The sequence below is a fragment of the Apodemus sylvaticus genome, chromosome 18, assembly GCF_947179515.1.
Source record: "Apodemus sylvaticus chromosome 18, mApoSyl1.1, whole genome shotgun sequence".
Taxonomy (NCBI): Eukaryota; Metazoa; Chordata; class Mammalia; order Rodentia; family Muridae; genus Apodemus; species Apodemus sylvaticus.
In genome coordinates this window covers 52,944,509-52,962,096 of record NC_067489.1, presented here as the reverse complement: position 1 = coordinate 52,962,096, position 17,588 = coordinate 52,944,509, and positions in this window count along the sequence as shown.

Sequence of the window (17,588 nt, the reverse complement as noted above, 5' to 3'; positions counted from 1 at the left end):
GATAACAGTAAGCAACAATCACTTTTCCTTAATATCACTTAACATCAATAGTCTCAATTCCCCAATAAAATGACATAGACTAAAAAAAAAAAAAAAAAAGACACTCACCCTAGTTGCCTGGAAGTCAGTCTTCCACCAGCAGCCTTCAGGTGAAGATGTAGAACTCTCAGCTTCTCCTGCACCATATCTGCCTATATGCTGCCGTGTTTCTGCCCTGATGACAATGGACTGAAGACTCTGAGACTGTAAGCCAGCCCTAAATAAATGTTGTCTTTTATAATACTTGCATTGGTCATCCTGTCTGTTCACATCAATAAAACCCTAAGACATCATTTTAAGGGATAATTTGGAAATGGTCATCATGTTGACCAGGGGGCGGGGGGGGGGGGAGGAAACTAAGCTTAGACTCAGGGATTTCTGTCTTTCCTCTTCTATACCATCTTTCTTAGATAAAAGTAAGGGGTTAAAGGAACAAAAGGATAATAGAGTAAGTTTATAAGAAATTAGATATATGTGAAGGGGTTACTAATTCATTCTTAAACGAATCATTTGATAGTCATAATCATACATTTAGAATTCTTTAAATTTTGATGCAGAATGGAAATTATATTTTCTTACACTTATACAGAATTTGCATATTAATATAGGTTTAAGGTTTTCATTGGTATAAATTTTTATATTGATACAAAATTTAAAATTAATATTGTTACTCCTAGATAGGCATTGTTCCTATGCAACTCATTTAAGAATATAAAGCCTAGACACAGTCCTTCTAATAGCTATTAAAAAACTCTTTATAATGATAATTCAAGACACATTAGGGTGTAGATAGTAAACTCAAGATTATTCTTGATTCTGATTTAATTATTGCAAAGTGTTGTCAGTAGTATTCAAGTAGAAATAGCTAAAAGTAGTCAAGGTTTAAGGGTTCAGATATACTGTAGATCAAAATATAGTCTTCAAAGTCATCAGAGAGTCACAGAATTTGAGTTTAAAATCATTTCATTATTAGTGTATCTTTTGACTAGGAGACATGTCGACTAGGAGACACTGGGCATCATTCCCTCCATAAAGACTTGCTCCAATTGTGTCAAGGTACTCAGTGGGCAAGAATTGCCCTAAGTCATCTGCAGACAAAATTACTGTCCAAGAAAGGACACATGATGTGGGATAGATAACCGTTTAGCTCTCCTAATACAGGGTAAGCTAGTCCTTCATAATTTCTGCTTCACTTAAGGTCTTTCAGAGGGTTCTGGGCCAGAAGACTGAAGATAGATGTTCCAACATAATGAGGAATATCAGAGGACTCTCCAGGAAAATGAAGCTTTTAATTGTCAGATCTCTGACTGGGTTGAAGACTAGTTATAGTCTCATAATCAATCTTACTTTGTTTAGAATTACAGAAGATGATCTAGATTTGAAAGGATGATTTTCAGATGGTACTGCAACTTAAAATCAAAACAAAATTCAGGTATAGAATTGTAAGCTTTTTAAGTTAGGATAGAAGATAGAGAAATGAACCAAAATTGACAAAATGATGCATTGGATGTCATTAGTGTATATCATACCTTATAATACATAAGTGTTATAACTATATTCAATGAGAGAAAAGGTCTTTTTTATGTACAAAAATGGAGGAATGTAGCTGCAACCCTCCTTTATTTATCCTGTAATTATGTTCCCAAAAACCTGTCTGCAGTGTCCTGCACATAAAACTAAGAGACTCTGTCCCTTTATTGGTAAATAAAGATGTTGAGAGTAAATGGCTGAGCAGAGAGACAGAAGTGGGACTTTGAGGATTCCTTGGCAAGGGATAGAGGAAAGAGAGGTTGCAATGCCAGGGAAGAAAAAGAGACAACATGCCTGAGAGGTACAGAAGACAGAGAGCATAGCTATTATAAAGGTTTTGGAGATCTCAGTCCAAGAGGGCTGAACATCTGGATCTACAGCATCCAAGATGGAATATATAATTTAGTAAATGATGATTTGGGAATATTGGAAGGCTGACTATTCACTTGGAAATTAGGGAGTGGCCCAACCATTGAGCTTTCAGGCATATCAAAATATAAAGGCTGTGTGTTTTTCATTCAGGTGCTAGTAGCAGCAACCCAAATCCACTGCCAGAATCAAATTTAGTAGCATTAATTGGGTACTTTTATAATTACGAATAGAGCTGCTATGAACATAGTTGAGCAAATAACTTTGCAGGATATTGGAGCATCTCTTTTGTATGTTCCCAGAAGTGATATAGCTAGGTCTTGAGTTAGAACTATTCCCAGTTATCTGAGAAACTGCCAACTTGATTTCTAAAGTAGTTGTACAAGTTGGCACTTCCACCACCAGTGAAGTAGGAACTTAGCAGTAGAAACATGCTTTTTAAATCTGCCGAAGGTTTGGGTATGCTGCATTTTTATTTTCACTTAATTCTAGAAAATCTTAGATTTCTTTCTTAATTTTTGTCTTAACCAATTTTTCACTGAGTGGGGATTTTTTTTTTTTTAGTTTCCATGAGTTTGTCAGCTTTGTGTTATTTCTATTGTTATTAAGCATTAATCTATGTTGTTGAGATAGGAAGCAGTGTGTCATTTCAATTTTTTATTGATTCTGTTGATACCTGCTGTGTGTCTAAGTATGTCCAATTTTGAAGTTCAACAAGGTGCTGAGAAGATGGTATATTCTTTTGTGGTTTAGTGAAGTGCTCAGGTCCATTTTGTTTACATTTTTCTAGCATTTTTCTGCTTCATTTTTGTCTGGATGACTTGTTCATTAATGAAAGAGTAATACTTAAATATTACACTATTAGTGCATGCGAGTAATATATGATTTAAGCTGTAGTACTGCTTCTTTAAAGAACGTTGTTGCCATAGTACTTTGTACATAAATGTCAAGAATGGAAGTTCCCCTTTACTTCCTTTGATGAGCGTGTGGTATGTAGTGCCTTTCTCTATCTCTTCTGATTAGCTTAGGATGAAGCCTATCTTATATTAAAATGATAAATCAGCAAGCTTCTTAGGTTCATTTACTTAGAATGCATTTTGCATCCTTTCCCCCTGAGGTGATATTTGTACTTGATGTTAAGGTGTGTCTTTTTTGGTGTGGCTTTTTGGATGCAAGAGAAGAACTGATCTTTCCTTCACATTCATTTTATTACTCTGTGTCTTTGAGACTACTTATTTTGAGAGAGAGAGCCATCAATAAGTGGTACTTGTTGTTTCTCAACACTTAGGTTTTGTTATGGTGGTGGTGGTGGTGATGGTGGTGGCGGTGTGTACTTGTGTGTTTTCTTGGGTGTGATTAACTTTTCTTTTTTTCTATATTCTTTGTTTACATTCCAAATTCTTTACCCTTTCCTGTTTCCTCCCTCCTCATATGTTCCTTACGCCCTCTTCCCTCCACCCATTCCCCAATCACCCCCTCCCATTTCTCTGCCCTGGTACTCCCCTACAATGCTGGATCAAGCCTTCCCAGGACCAGGACCCTCTCCTTCCTTCTTCTTGGGAATCATTTGATATGCTAATTGTGTCTTGTGTATTCAGAGCTTCTGGGCTAATTAATATCCACTTATCAGAGATTGCATTCGATGTGTATTCTTTTGTGATTGAGTTAACTCACTTAGGATGATATTTTTCAGTTCCAACAATTTGCCTAAAAATTTCATGAATTCATTGTTTTAAATTGCTGAGTATTAACTTCTTTAGATTGGACTTTTCCTTATAGCATCTTCTATAGTGCTATTTGTAGATTTATAGATTGTAGACATGTAAATTGCTTAAATTTCATTTATCATGGAATGTGTCATTTTTTCCATGTATTGTAATTAAAAGTTTTGTCGGCCATAGTAACCTATGCTGGCATATGTGATCTCTAAAATCTGTAGAAATTCTTTACAAGCTTTGTGGCCTTTAAACACCCCATTAAGAAGGCAGTTGTTGTTTTTTTAATTATTTTTAAAGATTTATTTTATGACTAGATGTACGTGTACACCTGGATACCAGAAGAAGACATCAGATTACATTACAGATGTATGTGAGGCACGCGGTTGCTGGGAATTGAACTCAGGACCTCTAGAAGAGTAGTCAGTGCTCTTGACTGCTGAGCCATCTCTCCAGCCTCCAGAATTGAACTGTTACACTGTCCATAAGAGGGTTTAACAGGAGCTTTAAAAATATAACAGAATTGTTAAACATTGGTGAATACCCTTAATGGTACATCACAGAATTTTATCCTTGATGTTTGCACAATTTAGATCAAGTTAAAAGCTACACAGATCTAGAGCTGTTTTAGTTACCTGAAAGAGTTTGGTTGCTTTTGCCAACAAAAAATATGCATTTTATTCTAAAACAACCATTACTCCTTTCATTTTGTTTTGTTTTGTTTTTATTTAGATTTTGGCTCCATCATGTAATTCCAAAGTGTATATCTTCAGTAGGTTGGAAAATTTGTTTTCTGTAAATGTGTCCAACACATTTCTTTTTTTTTATTCAATAAGAATGGATCAATTCGAATTCTTCTGCATGATGACCTACAATTGAACCAGCACCATTTGTTGAAAAGGCTATCTTTTTTCCATTGGATGTTTTCAGCTCCTTTGTTGAAGATTAAATGACCATAGGTATGTGGGTTAATTTCTGGGTCTTCAATCCTATTCCATTGATCCACTTGCCTGACATTGTACCAACACCTTGCAGTTTTTACCATTATTGCTCTGTAGTAATCTTTGAGGTCTGGGATACTGATTCCCCCAGAAGTTCTTTTACTGATGAGAATAGTTTTAGCTATCCCAGGTTTTTTGTTATTCCAGATGAATTTGAGAATTGCTCTTTCTAACTCTATGAAGAACTGAGTTGGAATTTTGATGGGGATTGCATTGAATCTGTAGTTTGCTTTTGGCAAGATGGTCATTTTAACTATATTGATACTGCCAAAACTATCACTATTTGTAGATGATATGATAGTATACTTGGAATTATATATAATTCCATGCCTCAAGCATGGAAGATTTTTCCATTTTCTGAGGTCTTCTTTGATTTCCTTCTTCAGAGATTTGAAGTTCTTGTCGTATAGGTCTTTCACTTGTTTGATTAGAATCATCCCAAGATACTTTATGCTGTTTGTGGCTATTGTGAAGGGTGTCATTTCCCTAATTTCTTTCTCAGTCTGCTTATCCTTCAAGTATAGAAAGGCTACTGATTTGCTTTGTTGATTTTTTAACCCCCCACTTTACTGAAGTTCTTTATCAGCTGTACAAGTTCTCTGATAGAGTTTTTGGGTTACTTAAGTATACTATCATATCATCCACAAATAGTGATAGTTTTGGCTTCTTCCTTTCCAATTTGTATCCCTTTGACCTCTTTATGTTATCTAATTGCTCTACCTAGGACTTCAAGAACTATATTGAAAAGATATGGAGAGAGGGGGCAGCCTTGTCTAGTCCCTGATTTTAGTGGGATTGCTTCAAGTTTCTCTCCATTTAGTTTGATGTTGGCTATCGGTTTGCTGTATATTGCTTTTACTATGTTTAGATATGGGCCTTGAATTCCTGTCCTTTCCAAGACTTTTAGCATGAAAGAATGCTGAATGTTTTCAAATGCTTTTTTAGCATCTAATAAAATGACTATGTGGTTTTTTTCTTTGAATTTCTTTACGTAGTGAATAGCATTGATGGATTTCCATATATTGAACCATCCCTGCATCCCTGGGATAAAGCCTACTTGATCCTGGTGGATGATCGTTTTGATGTGTTGTTGGATTTGGTAGGCAAGAATTTTATTGAGTATTTTTGCATTGATATTCATAAGGGATATTGGCCTGAGATTCACTTTCTTCGTTGGATCTTTGTGTGGTTTTGAATCAGCGTAATTGTGGCTTTGTAGAATGAGTTGGGTAGTGTTCCTTCTGTTTCTATTTGGTGAAATATTTTGTAGAGTATTGGTGTTAAGTCTTCTTTGAAGGTCTGATAGAATTCTGCACTAAAACTATCTGGTCCTGTGCTTTTTTTTGATTGGAAGACTTTCTATGACCCCTATATTTCTTTAGGGGTTATGGGACTGTTTAGATGATCTATTTGGTCCTAATTTAATTTTGGTATTTGGTATCTGTCTAAGAAATTGTCCATTTCCTCCAAATTCTCCATTTGTGATGAATATGGGCTTTTGTAGTAGGATTTGATTATTTTTGAATATCCTCAGTTTCTGTTGTTATATCTCCCATTTCATTTCATTTTTATTTGATATATTTTTATTTATATTTCAAATGATTTCCCCTTTTCTGGGTTCCCACTCTCCAAAAGTCCCATAAGCCCTCTTCCCTCCCCCTGTTCCCCCATCTACCCCTTCCCACTTCCCTGTTCTGGTATTCCCCTATACTGCTACAGTGAGTCTTTCCATAACCAGGGGCCACTCCTCCGTTCTTCTTGGACATCCTTTGTTGTGCGGATTATGTTTTGGGTATTCAAATTTTCTAGGCTAATATCCACTTATTAGTGAGTGCATACCATGACTGATCTTTTGAGACTGGGTTACCTCACTTAGTATAATGTTCTCCAGCTCCATCCATTTATCTAAGAATTTCATGAATTCATTGTTTCTAATGGCTGAATAGTACTCCATTGTGTATATATACCACATTTTTTGCATCCATTCCTCCGTTGAGGGATACCTGGATTCTTTCCAGGTTCTGGCTATTATAAATAGGACTGCTATGAACATAGTGGAACATGTATACTTATTACATGCTGAGAAATCCTCTGGGTATATGCCCAGGAGTGGTATAGCAGGATCCTCCGGAAGTGATGTGCCCAGTTTTCTGAGGAACTGCCAGACTGATTTCCAGAGTGGTTGTACCAATTTGCAACCCCACCAGCAGTGGAGGAGTGTTCCTCTTTCTCCACATCCTCGCCAACACCTGCTGTCTCCTGAGTTTTTAATCTTAGCCATTCTGACCGGTGTAAGGTGAAATCTCAGGGTTGTTTTGATTTGCATTTCCCTAATAACTAATGAAGTTGAGCATTTTTTAAGATGCTTCTCAGCCATCTGAAGTTCATCAGGTGAAAATTCTTTGTTTAGCTCTGTACCCCAATTTTAATAGGGTTATTTGGTTTTCTGGGGTCTAACTTCTTGAGTTCTTTGTATATATTGGATATTAGCCTTCTGTTGAATGTCGGGTTGGTGAAGATTTTTTTCCCAATTTGTTGGCTGCTGATTTGTCCTATTGATGGTGTCCTTTGCCTTACAGAAACTTTGTAATTTTTTGAGGTCCCATTTGTCAAATCTTGATCTTTGAGCATAAGCTTACTGTCTCTGTGCCCTTTGGTTAGTCTGGCTAAGTGTTTATCTATCTTGTTGATTTTTTTCAAAGAACCAGCTCCTGGTTTTGTTGATTCTTTGTATGGTTCTCTTAGTTTCTACTTGATTGATTTCAGCCCTGAGTTTGATGATTTCCTGTCTTCTTCTCCTCCTGGGTGAATTAGCTTCTTTTTGTTCCAGGGTTTTCAGTTGTGCCATTAAGCTTCCAGTGTATGCTCTCTCCAATTTCTTTTTGGAGGCACTCAAAGCTATGAGTTTTCCTCTTTAGTACTGCTTTCATTGTGTCCCATAAATTTGAGTATGTTGTACCTTCATTTTCGTTTAATTATAAAACATCTTTGATTTCTTTATTTCTTCCTTGACCAAGGTATCATTGAGTAGAGTGCTGTTCAGTTTCCATGTGTATGTTGGATTTTTGTTGTTTTTATTGTTATTAAAGACCACTTTCACTCCATTGTGATCTGATAAGAGGCATGGGATTATTTCGACCTTCTTATATTTGTTGAGGTCTGTCTTATGACCAACTATATGCTCAATTTTGGAGAAGGTACCATGAGGTGCTAAGAAAAAGTTGTATTCTGTAGCTCTGGGATGAAATGTTCTATATATATCTGCTAAATCCAATTGGTCCAAAGCTTCAATTAGTTTCACTGTCTCCCTGTTTAGTTTCTATTATCCTGTTCAGTCAGTCCATTGAGGAGAGTGGGGTGTTGAAGTCACCCACAATTATTGTGTTAGGTGCAATGTGTGCTTTGAGCAGTTGTTAATATGTTAGCTCTGCTTTTATATGTTATTTAGTCTTTTTATTTGGCGGTTTTAATATTTTTTATTTGTTCAGTATATTTTGTTTTGACTGTTACACAAAGAGGGTTGTATCTTCCATCTCTCCTTTTCTGTTTGTGAGATTGGACTGAGGTTCCTGTCCTAAATATTTTTCTTTTCTTCTTTTACTTCAGTTTTGTTTTTGTTTTGTTTTGTTTTTGCAATTCTATTTTCACATTCATGTCTTGAAGAGGTTCTTCATTCCATTCCATTGTTTTTTGTGTTTTCAGAGATTTCGTTAATGATTTTATCATATCCTCTTCCTGCAGCTTTAATATATTGAAAGGCTATTTTGAAGTCCTTGTCTTGTATTTCATATATACTGCTTTCTAAATTTCCATAGTAGTAGGCTTGCTGTACTCTATTGAAGATATATTTTCCTCACTGTCATTTTCGTTTTTCTGGGCTCTACTCATTTGGGATTGGGGTTAATATTTGATATTGACTTTTTCGGGTAGGTATTCAGTTTATTGGATTCTGTCACCCTCTTTGGTTCTAAGGAGAGTGTGGCCACTACATGTTGCCTATTAGGGAATTATTTTGAGATTTTGCCAGTTAGATTCATTGAGAATCCTGGTTAGATACTTCAGTCCTATTCAGAAAGGGGAAGAACATAATCTCAGGACTTAGAGTAAAGGAAGGATCTTGGAGGTAGAAAGGCGGGGGGGAGGGAAAGGGGGATAGGATCAGAGTCTAGAGGAGACCAGGGAAGAAGTACAGAGGGTCAGGAATTTGAACAGATTTGTGTAGCAGTGGTGGATGGGGAAATGGGGATAGCTACTAGAAAGTCCCAGATGCCAGAGACCCAAGAGATTCCCAGGACCCAACAGACGTTAGGTGAAATACCCAACAAAGGGGAGATAGAATATGTAGAGACCATATCCAGTGTATAAGCACCGCACTAGGTTGAGGGATGGGGCCATCCACTCATCTCAAAAATATTAATTCGGAATTACACATGTCAAAAGGGAATCCAGGGACAAAAACTGGAGCAGAGACTGAAGGAAACGCCACCCAGAGACTAGCCCATCTAGGGATCTATCCCATCTGCAAACAACAAACTCAGACAGTGTTGCTGATGCCAAGAAGTGCTTGCTGTCAGGAGTTTGGTATAACTGTCTCTTGAGAGCCTCTGCCAGAGCCTGACCAATACAGATATGGATACATCAGGCTAAGCACCAGGACCAAAATGGAGACATTAGAGAAAGGACTGAAAGAGTTGAAAGAGTTTGCAACCCCATAGGAAGAACAACACTATCAACCAAAGAGAACTATCAACCAAAGAGTACACATAGAGAGACCCATGGCTCCAGCTGCATAAGTAGCAGAGGACGGCCTTACCTGGCATTCAATGGGAAGGAATCATTCTATGGAAGCTGGATGACCCAGTTTAGGGTAATGCTGGGGCACTGATGTGGGAGTTGGTGGGTGGGGGGAGCACACTCATAAAGTCAGGGGGAGGTTGAACAGAATGGGGATTTATGGAGGGGAAGCTGGGAAGAGGGATAACATTTGAAATGTACATAAGGAAAATAACCAATAAAAAAAGGAAAAGGAGTGCATTTCTAGATATGACAAATTGATACTTTAATAATCATAGGCTAGAGGGAGTGTCTACTGAAGAAGGAAAGTGAGAATTACCTGTGTATTTCCCTGGTAGGTATGACTGATGAAGCTCCCCACTAGCAGACTTCTTTATTTTTGCAACTTACCTGGGATTTGTGAACTTTTGCCTTTTAGTATACAAATTTTTCAGTATTATGCACTCATTTTTCGACCAAGATATACTGACCTACCCATGCTGAAGGCTCATATTTATACTATAGGATAGGGTTTCAACGTGAAGAACTGGTATTTATGAAATCAAGCTGCTGAAGTAGATGGTGTGAATGTTAAAATCAATCATTCTAAGACACAAGGGACATTTTGGGTGCAGGTTTAGCCTTAAGCTTCTTTTTATTAATTCATTAATATTCCAAAAATACCAGCTATTCTTTATGATGAACAAAATGAAGTGTTGACTTTTAAACAATGAATAATGATTAAATAAAATTAATTATCCTTTCTATCATCTTAAGTGCCTGACATTATTTTTGCCATGAGAGTATATGAGATTTATTTTAGCAAAACCATAATGTGCACTTTAATCAATAATAATTATCATGTCATGTAAGAAAACTAAAAAAAAAAAAACAAAAACAAAAAACAAAAAAAACCAAGCATTTTCTTTCTAACTGTGATAATGCTGCCCTTGTAAAGAGAGTTTGCAAACATTCGATTTTCCTTTTTTTTTTTGCACAAAGCTTTGAAAGTCTGGTATTTATTCTTCAAATGGTGGATAGATTTAGGTGTTGAAGCACTGCTTACTGGATTTTTATTGATGAAAATTTTAATTTATTTTTTTATATAATCTCTTGACATCTTAATCTTTTCAGATTTTTTCATTTTTTTGTTATTTTATTTATTTACATTTCAAATTTTATCCCCCTTTCTAGTTTCCCCTCCACAAGTCCCCTATCCCCTCTTCCCTACCCCTGCCTGTACGAGGGTGCTCCCCACCCACCCACTTCTGCCTCATGGCCTAGTGTTCCCCTATCCTGGGTCATCAAGCCTCCATAGGACCAAGGGGCTCCCCTCCCAGTGATGCCAGACAAAGTGATCCTCTGCTACATATCCAGCTGGAGCTAAGGGTACCCTCTGTGTACTCTTTGGTTGGTGGTTTAGTCTAGTTGGTTAATATTTCTGTTCTTGCTTTGAAGTTGCAAACCCTTTCAGCTCCTACAATCCTTGCCCTAGCTTCCTCATTGTGGTCCCCGTGCTTAGTCCAATGTTTGACTGTGTGCATCCTCATCTATTTTGTTCAAGATCTGGCAGAGCCTCTCAGGAGACAGCTATACTGGACTCCTGTCAGTAAGCACTTCTTGGTGTCAGCAATATTGTCTGGTTTTGGTGCCAGCAGATGGGATGGATCCCCAAGATGGGCAGTCTCTGGGTGGCTTTTCCTTCAGTCTCTGCTCTACTCTTTCTCCCTATATTTCCTTTGGCAGGAGGAATTCTGGATTAATATTTTTGAGGAGTTTGGATGCGTGGACACATCTTTCAATTGGGTGCTCTGCCTATCTACTGGATATGGTCTTTTCAGACTTTTTTGATTCATTTTTCTTGTTTTATTATTTCTTTGAGAATTTCATTCATGGAATGCATCTTAATCATATTTATCTCCTCCCCCAGCTCTGCCCAGATCTATTCTGCTTTAATAACCACAAAACTTTTCTGTTTTAAACCCATTAAGTCTAATTTGTGCTGCATATTTGGTCATCACTGTGTGGTCTTCTATTGGATTATGATCAGTCTACTTGGAGTCAAATCCTTAAACAAAACTGACTTTTTCCCAGCAACTGTCACTTGTCTGCATGTTCTCAGTAGGCTGGATGTCATGCCTAGACTTGTTGCCATTCTGGGATTTTTTTCTGCCTTTAGGTTTCAAAGGTCTTGTGAAAGCTGTCATAACTGCTGTGCACTCACATGTTCCACTACCCTGCTGTACCCAGAAAACATTCTTTCTTTATATTTACCCATAGCTTCTGGTACCTGTAAGCACTCCTCTAACTGAGCTCCAACTCAAAACTGGTACTCTTTCCTTTCTTACTAAACTGTGTCTACTTCTTCTGAAACTGTATGTTTTTTTCAGTACTCTTCTTGTAATCAAAATAGCAGAGAGTTCCTTCAGAAATACCCTATACATCCTGATATTCATTGGTCAATTCTGATTTCCTCTGTGGTGGTTTGAATAAGAATGACCTCCATTAGTTCATACATTCTGGAATGTATAATAATTCACCTAGAAGGTGATTAAGAATTCTTCTGTTTAAGAAGAATTTGAAAGGTTGGAAGGTATGGCCATGTTAGAGTAGGTATTGCTTTGTTTGAGTAGGTGTTGCCTTGTTGGAGAAAATATGTCATTGAAATATGAAAGCCCACACCTAGTCATGTACATCTTGTTCTCCTATGGGTCAGAATGTAACTCTCAGCTACTGATCTAGTGACTTCCTGCATGCTGCCATGCTCACTGCTATGATGATAATGTGCTAAACCTCTAAAACTTTAAGTAAAGTCAAATTAAATGCTTTCTTTTAAAATAATTGCCTTGCACAAAGTGTCTCTTTACAGCAATAGAGGAGTGACTAAGATATTCTCTAATCATCACAATTCCAGAAAGGAAGTAGAACAGCTTAGTGTTCTGTAAAGTGAAGAGATGTTCATTTCCCTAGATTAGATGACTTAGATTTGAGGACTGATATCATCCTTCAGTAGGAAATTGCTAGTAGTCATGAAGTACTTGACAAGTCCCTTGCTGGCATTCTATATACCAAGAGACTCTTTAGTAATTCAGTCAAATTGAAAATACAGTTTACTCCAGAATGCCACCTGAGCAGATTTTACAGCAATGTGTTTTCTTTTCCTAAGAGTCCTTGTGTTTTCTTCCATCCACAAAGGCAAACTGTATGCAGGAAATGTCAAGTTTCATTTTGACATTGATGCTAACCTGTGCACTGCCTCCAGGGACACATAGTATTGTTTTTCATTTTGTATTTTGATAAGCAGGAAAAAATGTTTTTTTTCCCATTTATCCTTTTCTAATATGGTAGCTCTTGGGTTTATGCACATCTATTTCACACATGCAGAGTAGAATTGGAAAAATTGACATAGTTAACATTATTATCCAGGAGAAATTTGCGATCCATGCCCCATAGTTCTTACTGTGAGATAGACAAGAGAGCATAACTACACTAATCTGGCAAGTTAAAAACACTGGTGATGTACTTCCCCAAAATTGGATGAGTTCAACGCATTTAATACTCTCAAATGCCAGAGATTCTCCCTTTAAAAAATCACCTGGTTATGTGGCCACAGGGTTAATTTAATTCATCAATAAACAAACTAATAATAGAAAATCACCTAGACTTTTGAGCTTGTAAATACAGTGCCATCATAACAATTCATAATCTGTTGTGAAAATTTTAAGCAAAATCACATTAAACATTTTGAAAACAATACATCTGGTACATTTTGAGCAATATATCTGTTTCCTATAAATGTTATATTGTTTTTGTTAACTGTTGCTTATATTTTACTTGGATTTGACTTTAAATTTTTCTTTTAATATTTATTTTCACTTTAAAAATTACTGTACTATGTGTGTATGTACATATGTATTACATATGTATGTATTCATGTATGTATGTATGTATGTATGTGTGTGTATGTCTATTAGTAGAGGCCAGAGGTTTCAGTTTCCTCCTGAAGTTGCCATTGGTTGTGAGCTTCCAAGTGTGCACACAGGAAGTTATATTTTTGTAACAAGCAGAGTGTGATTTTGACTATTGAGACATCTCTTCAGTTCTACATGACTCTGTTCTATTGAGATATTTCTATGGCCAAACAGCAAGAAAAAATGTATTTAATGTCTGGTGACATTCTCTAGTTCACTGAGTGTTTATTTTTTTTAAAATAAATGAAGGACTTTAAGAATCTCTGTTGATTTGTTGCCAGGTATTGACATGAGAGGAGATCCTCACTTATCATCATTTTACTTCTCTATTTACCAGATGGATTTTGATGTCAGAGTTTTGTATAAGCTAATTTGCCATTATTTTAGCTTCCGAAAAATAGTGTCATTATTAATACAGTTCTCTTCAGAACTGGTCTCCTCCCAAGCATAAACACAAAACAACAGACTTCTTATCTGTCACATCTTTTCTGGTGTTAATGGTCAATTCAATTATGTTTCTTTCAAGGTTTATCTTAACATTCAGAGGCAGAAATGCCTTCTCTGCCTTTTATAATATTTGACAATGCTGTCATACCTCAAAACTTCTTCTATCACATTTGACATCCATAAAAAGGAAATAGTGAAATTCTTAAAAAGTCAAAAAAATATAAAAGTGTAATTAATTTGCAGTTTTTTTCCTAGCTATACATATTGACACTGTCAGATTAGTCATTATTGTGTGCTAAAGTTATTGAATTAAATATTTAAAACAGTGGTGCTTAACCTGTGGGTCATGTCCATAGTAGTTGGTCATATATCAGATATTATGCCTTTCAGATATTTAGATTATGATTCATAACAGTAGCATGTTTACAGTTGTGACATAGCAACAAAAATATTTTATGGTTGGGAATTACTAGAACAAATAAATAAATAGCTATGTTAATGGAGCACAGCATTAGGAAAGCTGAGAAAAACTGGTTTAAACAACCCATTATATGCCCCATGCAGCTTGTCCCTGTGATTGTATACTTTACTCATATGATTCTTCTTAACCACCAGAGTATAAATTATCTGATGTTCTGAATAAAGTTGGTAATTGTATGAGCCACCAGTCTACCTCATTTCATAGCTTCATTTTCCCATGTCTCAATGCCAACCAATTAGATTAGAAGTACCTAATGTTTACCAATCTAATTGATTGGTAAACATTAGGTACTTCTCCAGGGTCTATGACCTTACCAGTCATGGGTAGCACTCTGGGTTTAAATTACCAGAAATAAATTCCCTCCTATTGAGTGGGTCTCACATCCAATTAGGCAGCTTTTGGCTACTTTCAAGATATAGGTACCACTATTTCATCCTTAGAGATATCTTTCCAAACTGATCATTGTTCGTGTTCATTGGTTTTACAGTTGAGTAGCCTTTCTACCTTGTCAGTTTGCACAGCACCTTTGTATACTTGAGCGTTAGTCTCCAGGGAAGGAGGTTCGAGGTCGCTTTGAGATTCTTACCTTTAATTCCTACATTTGAAATGTATAGTGTTTTATATTAACATTTTGGGAGGCAAACAAAGGTAATGTCTATGTCATATATTGTTTGGGGATCTCTTGGATTTCATTAACTATCAACTTTAAGGAAGGTTTGAAATGCCTGGAAGTGGAGATTTTGTAAAATAGTCTATACCTCTTGAAACGGTAGGAATATTATCACCCCAAATGGTGCAACTTCATTAAAATGTATGTACATGCATGCATGTAATATGAATTTTATATTTTTTTAATTTTTTGATCTCATAATAAAAATCATATCACTTCTTCCCTTTTTTTCCTCACATCAAATGAGAAAGAACATGTGGTGTTTGTCATTTCAAGATCTGAGTTATCTTGCTCAGTTCATTTTTTCTAGTTCTATCCATTGCCCTACAAAATACGCAGTTTTGTTTTTAAATGCTTAAAATATTTTCATCATGTATATTTTGTAGCAAATCCCTTTGGAAGGATATTTAGCTTGTTCGTACTTGCTACTAAGTGTGACTAGAGTGGCAATAAATGTTCCTTAGTTGCCTGTAGTTTTGTCTAAAGGTGGAGTTTCTATAGGAATATATTCTTCTATGCTAGTATGTTCATTGGTGTCTTTATTCATTCAGTCCTTATTAAGGGAGCTTTATTTTCTTTTAAAATTTAAAACCAGAAAATATATTATATATATTTTTAATCTTTAAAATAATTTATTCTCTCATATCATTTCTAATGTTCTTTCCCCTTACTCCTCTTCACCCATGCCTTCCCCTCATCTTCTCCATCTATCTTCAGAAAAGGAAAGCCACCCAGGGATATCAACAAAAGATGGCATGCAAAATAGCAATAAGACTAGGTACCTCCTCTTGTATTAAGGATGTACAACCCAGTAGAAGGATAAAAGCAGGCAAAAGCATCAGGAACAGCACCTACTCTAAGGGAGTTATATTATTGGGAGACCTTTGGTGAAGCTTACTGTTATGTCTAAAGATCACAATCTCATAGCCGCTTTCCCAGTCCTTTGGCTTTTATCATCTTCTCTCCCCATCTTCTGTGATCATAGCTCATTTTAAATTGCATTATTGATTTTTTTTTATTATTTGACTTTGACTTGGTTGCATATTCTGACTATGAATCCTCTGTTGTATATGGAACTGCAAAGTTTCCCTAACACCCTGTGAGCTTCCTTTGCTATATGTAGCATTTTAGTTTTTCTTTTGGTTTTTCTTTTTCAGATTATAATACAATGATATCTCCCTTCCCTGTCTTCACACCAAACCCTCCCACATAGCCCTCCTTGCTCTCTTTCAAATTCATGACTTCTTTTCATTAATTGTTAACAATGCATATGTGTTTGTCAAAAAGCTTTTGAATTTTACAAAGTCTTATTTCAATTGCTATCTCTAATTCCTGAGCAAATACAGTCCTATTTGGACAATCCTATCATATACCTATATCTTATAGAGCACTGCCTATGCTTCCTTCTGGCAATTTCAGAATTTCAGATTTTACATTGAAATCTTGGATCCTTTTGGAGTTCATTTTTGTGAACACACACATAAACACACACACACACACACACACATATCCACACACACACACAATTAAATTTTTCCTATGTAGACATCTAGTTTTCCCAGAACTGCTTTTTTAAATATATACTCTCTTAACTCTAGTGCATACTCTTAGCCTCTTTATAAAATATCAGATTGATGTAGTTAAACACACTCGGGCTCTGGTTTTCTATTTTGTTTCATTTACCCTCGTGTTTGGTTTTGGGCCAGCACAATCCTGTTTTTATTACTATAGCTTTGTAATATCCCTTGAAATGATAAATCAAATCCTTTAGCATTAATCTTTTTTTTCAGGATTTCTTTACCTATCTGGAGTCTGGAGTCTTAATAATTCATTATTCTTTATGACTTTTAGGATTACTATTTTTTCTATTTCTGTGAAAAATATGGGAATTTTGCCTGGGATTGCATTGAATTTGTAAATTGCTTTTGATAGGATGGTCATTTATACAATATTAATTCTACCAGCCCTAGGATGTCTTTCTTTTATCTAGTATCTTTTAAAGATCTTTCTTCATAGATTTGAAGATTGCATCATGGATGTCTTTCACCTTCCTGGATAATATGTACATGTTGTGTTTATCATTACTGTGAGACTATGGTGAATAGAAATATTTCCATCATCTCTTTCTCAGTGCTTTTGTTATTGCTGTGTAGAAAGGGTATTAGGTTTAGCAAGTTAATTTTGTATCCTTTTCCAAAAGTGGAGATCATGTATAAAAGATTTCTGGTGGCATTCGGGGACCTGCTATGTATAATATCATAGTATCTGCAAGAAAAGATAATTTGACATCTTCATTTAATCTACATTTATTTCTTATGTTTCTTAAGATATAGAATTATTGCTATTAACCGTACATTTCTCTAAGCATTTCAAACTCCAAGTTTTTAAATTTTTTATAGTTCAAAAAATTTAATATCTATTGCCATATATACAGCTTAGCTTCTCTTATTTCAATAAAATAATATAAGCATAAAATTGAAATGGCAGTACTTTAGGTTGATAGATGATACTCAAAGACATTTATATTATGCTTTACTCATTAATTCAGTGTTTTTAAACCTATTGTATAGATTAAAATAGAATGGAATTCAA